Source organism: Solanum tuberosum, unplaced genomic scaffold, assembly GCF_000226075.1.
Source record: "Solanum tuberosum cultivar DM 1-3 516 R44 unplaced genomic scaffold, SolTub_3.0 scf00020, whole genome shotgun sequence".
Taxonomy (NCBI): Eukaryota; Viridiplantae; Streptophyta; class Magnoliopsida; order Solanales; family Solanaceae; genus Solanum; species Solanum tuberosum.
Window position 1 is genome coordinate 1,354,162 of NW_006238946.1, and position 12,535 is coordinate 1,366,696.

Genomic DNA, 12,535 nt, shown 5'->3' on the forward strand with positions numbered 1-12,535 from the left:
TGGTGATCACAAATTAATGCATGCATAAATAATTGATAGTTTCAAAATTTGTTCTTTATTTTTTAAAATTTGTGGTATAATTTATCTTGTTTGATTTTTTCAAAGATGTTTTATAATTGATTGATAGAATAGAACTCTTTGCTATGAATTAGCAGACACTAGATAACAATAAGAGTAGTTGTCTATGTCCACTATGGTTTGATAGAGATATGGATCACTCTTATCTTTAAACATAATTTTCTTAAGTGGCGTACCGTTTGGGACATCACTTAGTATTGTATTATTTTAGAGATAATCTTCTTAAAGTGATGAATTATTGGTTAATCACATGGGAGCTGCAATATAAGTCAATAACTGAACCATCATGTGTTGAGAAGCCAAGGATTTAAGCTATATATATTATTATCATCATTAATAGTGTAAATTAAAGACTTTATACTATTGGTAAATATTGATTTATAATAGCATATTGATATTATTTTAAAATCAAATTATCAATTAATATTTATTAAAAAATTAAAATATTGTAACTTATAACTAAATTGCGTGAATATTTTTACAAGAATAATACATAAAACTTAAACCCATCATGCATACAAGGTAGACACACAAGATTATCAATGGTAAGTGATATGGTTAAGGATAAATAATTACTTCTTACTCCATGACAATTTTTGTTAGGTTCAATTTACCAATTGTCACTGTCAATATTTCACTTTGTTTCTCGAAAAAACTATTTTATCCTTTGACTTTATTAAATTTAATGATTTGAGAAATGTGTTAGATGATAAATAGTATTTAATAGCAAGGATAAAATAGACATAAAATGTAAATTATCTCTTTATCTTCTAAACTATTTTTAATATAGTGGACAACTATTATTGAACGGAGAAAGCATTACTGTTGAAATGTGTGTGATCAAAAACACACCTTTTATTGTCAAATTAAATTATGGTCTTTATTAAATTATTCAAACCACATCGTTCCAATCAAGTATTAATTAAGTTTTTGAGGAGAAATTATGCATTTTTATGATTTGTGTATCCCATGATTACTGGTTAGAGCATTTAATCGATGATTCATTTTGTCCTTGAATTATAGATGAAAAGCTTAATTGCAGTATGTAGTGTTGATGAATAAGAGTATATCACAACTAGAGTTAAAAAATAAAATAACGTTAATGTTTATGAATTAATTGACGTGAGCGGCGGTGGAAAATGATAATTGATGTCTTGTGGTCAGCTAAAGAGTGTGGGCCCGCTTCCGTTTCAGCGGTTTACAACCATTCCAATTTTAAGATTTCCTTTAATTAATACACTATATATTTTTTCTTTGTTACTTTCTTCTTTGATATTTTCGATAACGACCCTCAAAGTCACAAGCTTAACCCTGTTTGGCAAAAAATAAAAAATTTAAATACTATCAAACCAAAACATTTTCAAGAAACAGAAAATAATGTTTCAATGCAGACAGTTTTAATAATTATAAATTTTATTTGAATTATCTTTAGTATTTACTTCTAGATACACTGTATCTCATAAATGTATCTCTCTTATATGAATCGCCTCTCTTCTTCTCTCGTCACCATTTTATGTATCAACATATTCAAAATTAAATTCAATTAAGTGTATTTAATATTAACTTCATCCTATATATTCGATGTCAAAATATACAAGGATGTTCATTCATTGCCTGTAAATATCATCACCATTGAACAAAAAAGGGGAGAGAGTAAGAGAGCTAGAGAGAGGAGAGGAGAGAGAGAAAGAAATAATACTCATATAATTACTACTCCCTCCGTCCACAATTATTTGTCAGGGTAAGGTCATGCACACCAAGTACAAGGTGTAATTTGACTAATATAACCCTACTATACCAAGAATACCAAAAGTCCACGTAACTTTTCAATTGAACTACATTATCATTAAGGGCAGAATTGGAAAAAAGTGACTAATTATTTCTTGATTGTTTAAATTAACAATTAATCTTGGACATCTATTTTTAGTATACCTGCCAAACAATTGTGGACGGAGGGAGTATAAAATATACTTAGTAAATATGATTAAAAAAATATTTAATTAAATATTATGTATTTATTTATTTATTTTATTTTACTCTAATACTTTTAAATTCATCTTAACCCTTCAAACGAGACAAAAACCTAATATGTGGATACTGACATCAAACTGAGAACTCACTGAATTGATGAATCGGATAAGCAGAAGTGCTGACTCACCAAATACATAAAACGGATAAGCCTTCCTTCCATAACTTCTTTGTCCACATAATTACACATTGGCCCCCTCCATTATTTACTTTTCTTTTTGGTCCCCCCAACTTTTCACATTTCAGTTACTCTTTTTGGCCACAGCACAGTTAAAACTTCATCCCATTCTTCTATATAACTTTAGCCCCTTCGCCTTCTCTGACTCATTACACTCCACAAAAAAAAAAAAACTAAACATGCCCATGCTATCTACTTCCCCTCGTTCGTTTCTTCAAACTCCGCCACCGCCGGTGAATATATTTTCCTCCGGCGACAATTCTGTTCTATCACCGTCTTCCGTCAGATTCCGTCAGTCCGGTATCTTCACGACCGCCGCAGCGGCGACCTGTGCTTCCGTCGAAACTGAATCTACCACGTCATCGGCTTCAAGGTACTCGACGCTGCCTTCTAACCTTGTCCATGCTTCTCCGGCGTCTTTCTACGAGATTCTAGGGATTCCGATCGGCGCTACGATCCAGGAGATCAAGGCAGCTTATCGGAGATTAGCTAGAGTTTGCCATCCTGATGTGGCGGCAATTGATCAGAAGGACACGTCGGCGGACGATTTCATGAAGATTCATTCTGCCTATTCTACTTTGTCGGATCCGGGACAAACGTGCCGATTATGACCGCCGCCTACTCAGAAGGCGCCGGAGTGTCAATTTGTACTCCGGCGGCTGTTCTCCTTCAGCAATGTCGGGATTCACCGGCTATACTACCAGGAACTGGGAAACAGATCAGTGCTGGTAGCTCTCTCCGTCATTCAAAGCCTGTTGTATATTTTTGTGAGGCATAGTGGGAAAGAGATTTTTAAAACGGAAAAAGAAAAAAACAAAAAGAAGAAAATTAGCTAGATTTGCTATGTTTACTGTTATCTGATTAGAGTTTCTACTTTGTATATGCTGATTATTATAACTTAATACTAACATGAATTTCAAATCTCAGAATTCCACTACTCTACAATTTCTCTCTCTTCTAACTTCTATTATATATACTACCAAAAAATAAAATAAAGAGAGGCCACAAGCCCTCCGATAACAATATTGATTCGATCCGAGCTCTTTAATTTTAAAAAAATTGCTCAATAAGCATTTTCGTCGATAATTATGCCTAAGATTGGAACCTCCATACTTTTACATATTTCCATTTTTATAATTTGGATTTTTATTTTTTTTTAAAAAAAACTAATCTTTAAATCCTTGACAAAGCAAAAGGCTGATAATTTCTTCTTTAACCAATAAATGAAAGAAAACACTCTGCAAAGAAAAACTTATATAATACTCCCTCTGTTCAATTTTTTGTGGATTTACATTCATTGGGGATTGATTCAGATGAGGGTTAAATTAATAATATTTGATGTAAATTCAAGCATAAAAATCGATTTTTTTTAAAGCAAACTAACATATTCTAAAACTCCATCATCCATTATAGTGTATTTTGGATTTTTTCTTTAAAAAAATCTATAAAAGGTTCATGATTAAAAAAAAAATGACATTGCAAATAGTAGTAACTAATCAAGTGATTATAATTAATCAAAAAAAAAATCGTAGTGTTATGAATTTAATATTTTTTTAGTAGGATATGTCCAATTGATTTACTGTAAATCCTTGTAAACTATGGCATAACGCAAAACTGCAGGCTGCCACTAGGTTTTGCTCTTGTAATGTAGTGGAATTTTATTAAATTGGAATAATAAAGTCATATATGTATTTTAACATCGATATGTTCGGGTAAACGGATTGCACTAAAAGCTGTCCCTATTGGAGGATGCACTCTTTGTTTCTTGTAACTTATACTCCGTCCTCTCATATGAAATGATTCATTTTATATTTACACCATAGTTGATTTATTAATTTATTCTTCATCTATATTGATAAAAATATCAGCATAATTTCTTAACAACATAACGCTTACGAATAGAATCATCAAAATAGATACAAAGTATTTAATTACTCTCATTCACTTACTCTTAAAATAGATTTTCATTTTTATTTATCACTTTTAACATATCAAGAAAAGATAATTATACTTTTTCATATTTTACTCACAGCATTAAATACTAATTCTCCAAATCATTTTTCAAGACTTAATAATAAATATCATTTAATAAGGATAGTTTGGTATAATACCAATATCAATAATTGTTTTTTTAATAGATATGTCAAGTCAAACAGTGACAAATAAAAGTGAACGAGGGGATATTTTTTAAATTTTATTTTATATAGAAGTAAAATGATTTGTTTTTATTAATTTTATTTGATTTAGTAAGTGGATAAATAATTTGGGACATGTGTTTTTAATAAGGTGGTCAACTTATATAAAACTAGTAACTAAACTAATGGACTATCATAAAAATGTGGTGTATTGAATACCCCTCCATCCCATATTAGATGGACACTTTATATTTTACATGATAATTAAGAAATCATTAATAGATTTATCAACTTTACTATTTTGCCCTTTGTTCATATTCGTTAGCCTCTTGAAAAAAGAAATTCTTAGATCTTCAAAATTTGTTTAAAGTTTAAACTTCCTAATACTATTAATTGTAGGGGTAGAATGGAAAGCCTATCTTGATTTAGCAAGTGATTAAGTAATATGAGACAAATATTTTTAATAAAATGTTCATCAGGAGATAATAATATTGTTTCTTTCTTAATTAGAGTATTTGATTTTGAATCATGAGAAAAAAAAAAACTAAACAGACTTTATTCCACAATTTAGATTTGCCAAACTCCAAGATTTTGAAAAGAAAACAAAAAAATAAAAAAAATAAAAATAGGGCAAGTGTCTGACTTTAAACTAACACTTTAGATGGACCTAGCAACTGGTGACATAATTTTGGTTTTATCAGCTCCAATTTATTTACGTGACATATTTTTATTTAATCGATTGATAAATAGTTTTTTTAATCGATTATTATATTTAAAAAATATTCTGATTTTAAAATTTCTAATTTTGTTATTTAACTAGAAGAGAATGATTTCTATTATTAAAAAAAAGATCTTTTAAATTTTTTGTATCAATCAAACAACACATCAATTGGGTACGATAATATTTGGTAGGGTAGCTATATGTTTGCCTCTTTAATTTGCATGATCTTATTAATGTTTGGCCGATGTGAAAAGACAAAGTTAGGTACTTCCCTTGTGAATTGCGATTAATTAGATTTGCTTTGTGTGTGACTTGTTTATTTTAAGTAGAAGCAATGAACAATAAAAAATTTAAGATTTTATATCTTAATTCAGTACTGAAATTAAACTGTTTAATTCCTTAAATTCTATAAATTAGGACAGAGTCACAAAGACAGTAAAATTATTCCTGATTACAGACAGCTGCTAAGTAATGTTCAATCATTTGCATCAAATAATTGCTACGTTACTGGTTATATATAAAGTTTATAATACATTATCCTAATCGGTTCATGAAACTTAAAAAATATCACCTCTTAAACCAAACAGAGAATTATAAGGGACATAACAGACTTGCTAGAGAATCTATAGCTGTGACTGGTTCATCATTTAATATAAGAAAAAATTGTAGGTAGTTATGTGGCAGTTCCAGGTTCAACCTCCATTTTTGATTTATCATGAATTTCAAAAAATATAAAAAAGACTTTTAAATTTTATGATCCTAAAAAATGGTGAAAAGATAAAAAAAAAATATAACGAATATTTAAAAGAATAAAGTAGTATAATACTAATAACGCAAGGCCTCAGGTTAATCCCTTTTAATTTATTTTGCTTTTATATTAGGGGAAATTGTATATAATATCAAACTATTAATTCAAATTAAATGCTATAAACATAGTTTGATTTAATTATACCCCATAGCAAACTGTTGTTATTTCGCCTCTCTTATGGTAAATCTCGCTCGCCTTTCTCGTTCTCTCCCTCGCCTCTCTCGCTTGTTATACAAACACAAATTTATAAAATGCATTTGTGTTTGTATAAAGCGAGAGAAAATTGTATATATACATATATTTTCGTTCCCCTCTCTCCCCTCTCCCAGATCTCGCTCGCCAGTCTCTCCCTAGCCTCTCTCGCTTATACAAACAAAAATGTATAAATTGTGTTTCTGTTTGTATAAAACGAGATAAATTTGTATATACACATGCAAATACATATATATTTGCCCTATACACTTATAATTATACAATACAAATATTTCTCTGCCCAGTTCTCTTTTGCATTTCTCTCTTTCTAGCTTTATACAAACAAAGATTATACAATTGATCTTTTGTATATGTATACCGAAACAGAAATAGATTATATACAACTGCTTTCTTTTGTATATGTATAGTGAAATATACACATTTATTGTTTGTTATGGAGCGCAATTATGCAAACTATAGTTATAACATACAAATATGATTTTTGTATTTGCTATATGTGAAAGCTGCTCTTTATATTATCCATATATACAACTACTTACAGACTATAATTAGTTTTTGAGATAATTTAAGAGACTTCCTTCATATTTTTAACTCTATTATAATGATTTTTCTCGTAATTTACGATATTTATTATTTATAAATATGTCAATATATTACTAATAAATATGACCGAAAGTTGTTTCTTGGGTAAATACTTATCTGCCTATGATTTACACTATTATTTATATATTACTTATAAATATGACCAAAAGTTGTTGCTTGCTAGATGTAAACTGGTAATTACTAAATTTGGTTATTAGTCCACTATAACAAATAAAGAATTTTCTAATTATTTAACGATAATAATATAATTATTTTACATTTAATAATAATAATAAATATAATGTTTATAAAGAACATTCTTTATATATCGCTAAAAGCTTTAAGAACTTTAAATATAATGACATTAATTCAATTATCACTAAATATGTTTTAGATTATATATAAAAATAAATAAACAAAAAACTATTGTCACACTATACCTGCAAATTGATTACTGGAGTACATTATTATTCAACCGATAAAAGGTAACATGGGCTGTCTTGATTCTCTACCGGCCAATTAATAATAATTTGAGTGTTTGACCTTTTTATTACTTGTATCAGAAATATTCAGCGGGGCCATCATCTTATAGTCAAATTGTCGATAAAAGAAACAAAAATTTGACAAAATTCTTAAAGAAAAAATATACTGAAATATCTTTTCGAATCTTTTTAATCTTGCGTAATAATAATAATATGATAAAATCTTAATTGCACCCGATTATCGATATTAATATTCCAAAAGAAGAATTCGATGTGTTCGCATATGCGTAGACTTACATTATTTAACAATGATCAATTAGTATGTATTCTCAAAATATTAAATTATTTAATCATAATTTGTTAATTTGATTTAGTTTTTTCCTAGTGCAAATAAATATCTATCAAAATAACAGTGCGTTAAGTCATGATGCCAATTGCCAGGCCCCCTATTAAATATCAAAAAAAATATTTAGTTAGTTAGAAAGATGCAGCCCCTCGACACAAAAAGATCTCCATAATTAAAGGAATTAATTAACTGGAGCCATTATAATTCTTTTATTCTCTTTTTCTAGTTCCATGCAACTTGCAAGGTAGCACTGAAAATTTTCTAGAAGCTTTAACTTTTTTTAAAAAAATAAACAAAAGAAGAGAAGGGGAACTTTCATAAAGACATATGAATGAGTAAAGTAAATCATAATCTACAACTACTCCCACCATTCCTTTTTTTACTTGTCAATATTTCCTGATTTGATATACCTTTTTATTCGTCATTTTGACAAATAAGAAAGGAGAATTTATTTTTTTCAATTATACCTTCAATTTATTTAGGACCCTATCAATTAATAGTAGTAAATGATAAAGAGGAACTTTCGCAAATAGTCACTATAATAAACTTAATTATGCACCATAACTATAGTTTGCATATTTATGGGTTGTAGCTACAGTTTAAGTTGTCTCGCTAGTATAATTCACAGATTTGTATAATTCGCTGGTTTGTATAATTCGCGGGTACATTTGTATAATTCAGTTTACTTTGTATAAACTTGTAATAATTAATTTATACAATTACAAACATAAAAAATGTAAACAATTATACAAAAGTTATACAAATTATATTATACAAATTTTGAATTATACAAATGTGCAAATTATATAAAACTAAAAAATTGAGCCGCGTAATTATAGCTAAAAGTAGGTCGTGAATTGTAATTAAGACAAACTATAGCTATGTTAAGTAATTAACTAGTATATATAAGCTTATTCGCGAATTTTTTCCAATGGTAAACTCACTTTACCAATCAATATTTTTTTAATAGGTGTGTCAAGTCAAAATTTGACAAGTTAAAAAGGACGAAGGAAGTACTAATTGGGGAAACTAAGGAAATACCCCATAAAAGCAAAACAATTACAAACATATACCTCGTTACATTCATACCCCACTAAATAATTACACTATATACCCCCAACTAATTTCGCTAAACTGATACTAAATCAGTATCATATATTGTATTGGTGTCATTAAGAATGATAGTTTCGCTTAACTGATAATAAATCAGTATCATATACTGTATCGATATCATTAAGACTGATAATTTTGCTTGATTGATACTAAATCAATATATATATATATATATATTATTGGTATCATTAAGGTTTCTTGTTCAAAAGTTACTCATTAGTCGATGATACTATAAGAGTATATATATACTCTTATAGTATCATTGACTAATGAGTAATGAGTAATTTTTGAACATGAAGCCTTAATGATACCATAATATATACTTTATAGTATTTGTTGACACCCACTTTTGACCCTCCACAATATAAATTAATCATTTCGAGCTTCTCCAATTTCAAACGATTTAAAATAATTAGGTTTATAAAGTTTCCAAAAAAAATAATAATATAGTTTGCAAGATTTTTTGTAATAGTTTTGTCACTTTTCATAAATTTTAGATGATGTACATGTTTTACATAATTATGTATATAATTAGTATATTTTATGATTATTCGAAAATCGTCAAAAATAAAATAAAATAATAATAATTATTATTATTATTATATTTTAAATATTAGGAATGGTTATAGTTTTGATTTAATAAATTTTATGAAATTCAAAATACTTTCAAGTTATTTTTAAAAAAAAATAAAATAATTTTATCACTTTTTAATAATAAGTATGTATATTTTTGCAATCACGCTATTTTATAAATATTTGAAAATTATCACAAAAGATTTTACATTTTAGTTAAATATTTTATTAATTTGCTTTAAGTTATAGTTGTAATTTTGAGTTAATTAGTTTTTGTAATTGAATTAATTAGTTTATAATTAAGTTAATTTATTTTTGTTTTCGTTAAGATTAAGAAGCTCATTAATTAATTTATATTAAATTCGTCTTATTTAATTTTTAGCCGATTTCAGTAATTAATTCAAAATTGGCTATATTTCTTAATCCCAATTGGCTATAAGTTGAAATTCAAATGGCCATTTTCTTTTTATAATTCTAGCCCATTTCTACCCCACCTTAAACTTATTAAGACCAAGTTTTGGGCCCCTTTTCTACCTTTATCCAGCAATCAGCCGGCCTAACATTCCCACTTCTCAGCCCATTTCCTTTTCTCCACAATATTCCCAGCCCACCCATACATGCAACAATATAATAATACACTCCCATACATCAAATACATACATAACAATACAAAAAGCCTCTTCCAGCCGCCTCAACCCACTCCAAAACAGTACCCGACCCTGTTACTCTTCTTCTTCACGCGAACACCGAAATTCAGCGAGCAAATTGCGCTGCAAACTTGGAAATCTCGCTCAACTACCCTGCAGCGCCCATACTCACCCCATCCTTTCTACTGTTTCCGGATAAAAAGGGATTTGAAATTGAAATTTTTAATCCGTTTCCCCTCTAATGGAATTCATTTTTCTCCTATATAAAATCCATCTTTGTCTTGGGTTTGGGGGGGATTTCTTTTGAAAAAGAGAGATTTTGGGTTTGGAAATTTGTTAGAGAACAATCATTCTTATATTTAAGAAATATCATACGTTTTCTCTGATCCTAAGTTGTGAGCAAATCTTTGCGCGAGTCCGATTTGCACTCCGTAGTTAGCTGCTCGAGATTCAAATTTTGTGGTGTTGGAAGAAGTTTGTTGCTGCCCTGCTCGCTCTTGTCTCAGTTCGCTGCCCCCTAAAAGGTAATACTCATTTCGATTCGAGTAGCTTTTGTTCTTAATGCATTGACGTTTGATTCTCAATCATCTAAGTTGTTAGGATGCCAGTATTTCGGGAGTATTTTGACTTATTGTAGATTGACAGTTAATAAAAAAAAATTTTATTTTCTTTTGTTCAAAGTTTGGTTGATCCCATTTTAATGTCGATATGATTTTTTTTTGTATTACTGCCTTCTTATCCCATTGTATAACCTTCTCTTGTTGTCTATGGTTTGTGGTTCCGTTTAAAATTTTAAATTTTAGTCGCTATAAGTAGTATGCTTCATGTTGTGGGCTGATTTTTATTTTTGCACCTCCACTAGTATAAATAATGTGAAAGGAATAGTTTACTGCCTCATTTATATGTTTAATTTCTTTTTGTTGTTGTGCCTACCGGTTGAGTATATTTTGGTCTGATTTTGGGTTGTTTGAAACATGCCTCCTCGATATTGGAATCCAATGAAGGTTCTCAGTTTTGTATAGTTAAGCGTAGATTGTGTATATGTTGCCTATTGTTATCTACCCCCTTTTTTTAGAGTTCAAATATTGATGTGTGTTAAGCCATTGAGTCCCCAAGATTGAGTGTAGGCTATGTGGAAAATAGTTTAGAATACAGATTGTGATTTGTAGCCATGATTCATTGAATGCATTTTGCCTTCAAATTTCTTTGAGATGTAAAAAATTATAGTGGCCCAAATTAACTTCTCGGTCTCTCATGCCAGTACGTGTGTTTATCTATGGCTTGCATTAATAAACTTTTCATAGAAAATGCTTTAAACTTCAAGTGTATATGTCGTTCATGTAGCCATTTAAGGTTCAATGTGTGTTTGTCAAGCCTCTTTGGTCTTTGGAATCAGATTTTTATATTATTACATGATTAACTTAGCTAAGTTATGTATTAATATGTTGTGATAGTTTGGATTCTGTCACAATAATTGCTGTTAAGAATGTGTCAAAATATTTATGGATTTATGATTGAATTCTTTACTTGAGTTATTGCCTTTCCAATGATTAATTTTCACAAATACGATTCTTAGTAAGTCTGACCATATAGTCTTAGTGTAACTTTGTCGGCACTTCATTTTTTTTTATTTTTTATTTTTTTTAATTATGCTCATAACTATTGAACCTAGTTACAACAATAATTTTATTACCTTAAAATTATGTCAGGTTTATAATCTGGGATTCATTATTTTGCCTCCATATGTTTGTAATTTTATTTTATTTTTTCTAAAAAATATTGAATTGTTGTGACCCTCCTCCTTATCCTAATCCTTGTCGTCTTTATCTTTTTTTTTGCATATATTCCTTTGATCGAGTTGCTTGGACTCCCATTTTGCGAGTTGGGTTGAAATCCAACACTTCTTTTGTTTATTGAGTCGGCCTTTATAAAGTTTGGAAGCTGAAATAGAGCTCCTAGAAGCCAAAAACGCAGGTGGAAAAAAGGCAAATATACAACGATATACAGCAGATATACGTCGATATGCAGGTCAAGAAATGAAAAATACAGGGCTAAGACAAAATGCAGCTGTTCGGAAGCAAGAAATACATGAAAAGGGCTGATATACATGCCGATATACACTGATATACATCAGCTGTATACCAAAAACGGGAATTGAATTAAAGCTTAAAAATATAGCGAAATTGGCCCAAGAAGGGGCCCAATTTCATTATCTCTCGTACTCTTCTAATGATTTGATTACGTGTTGACTAATCTTATTTAACTCTAACTTTAAATAACTTAATTAGATTCCCCAAAAGATGAGTTATTTTTGTTATGTTGGTTTACTTTTAATATATATATTTTTTTTGTGTTCATTTATTTTACTAATAAGATCTTATATCATTAATTGAATTAAAACTCTTTGTTCTTAAAAAGAACGTTATTTAATGTTTTTTTACTTAACACACTTTTAGTTCGTTTAAAATTGTTTCAAGTTAAGATCTCTCCCAAATAAACTTTTAAAAAGCCTTTTCAATTAATTAAAATAATAATGCTTATTTAGTCATTTTCTCAAAAAAGGTTAGTCAATCAATTCAAAAAATGATTTTTCATACTTTAATTTATTAAATTGGTTTAATATATTTTAAA

General features: G+C 28.8%; 1 pseudogene across 1 annotated transcript; it reads left to right on the top strand.

Moving 5' to 3' along the window:
* Positions 1-2,407: 2,407 nt before the first annotated feature.
* On the top strand, positions 2,408-3,213 carry LOC102590708 (chaperone protein dnaJ 11, chloroplastic-like; annotated as a pseudogene). The gene has a single exon (XR_366801.2). The product of XR_366801.2 is annotated as a chaperone protein dnaJ 11, chloroplastic-like (transcript).
* The last annotated feature ends 9,322 nt before the right edge of the window (positions 3,214-12,535 follow it).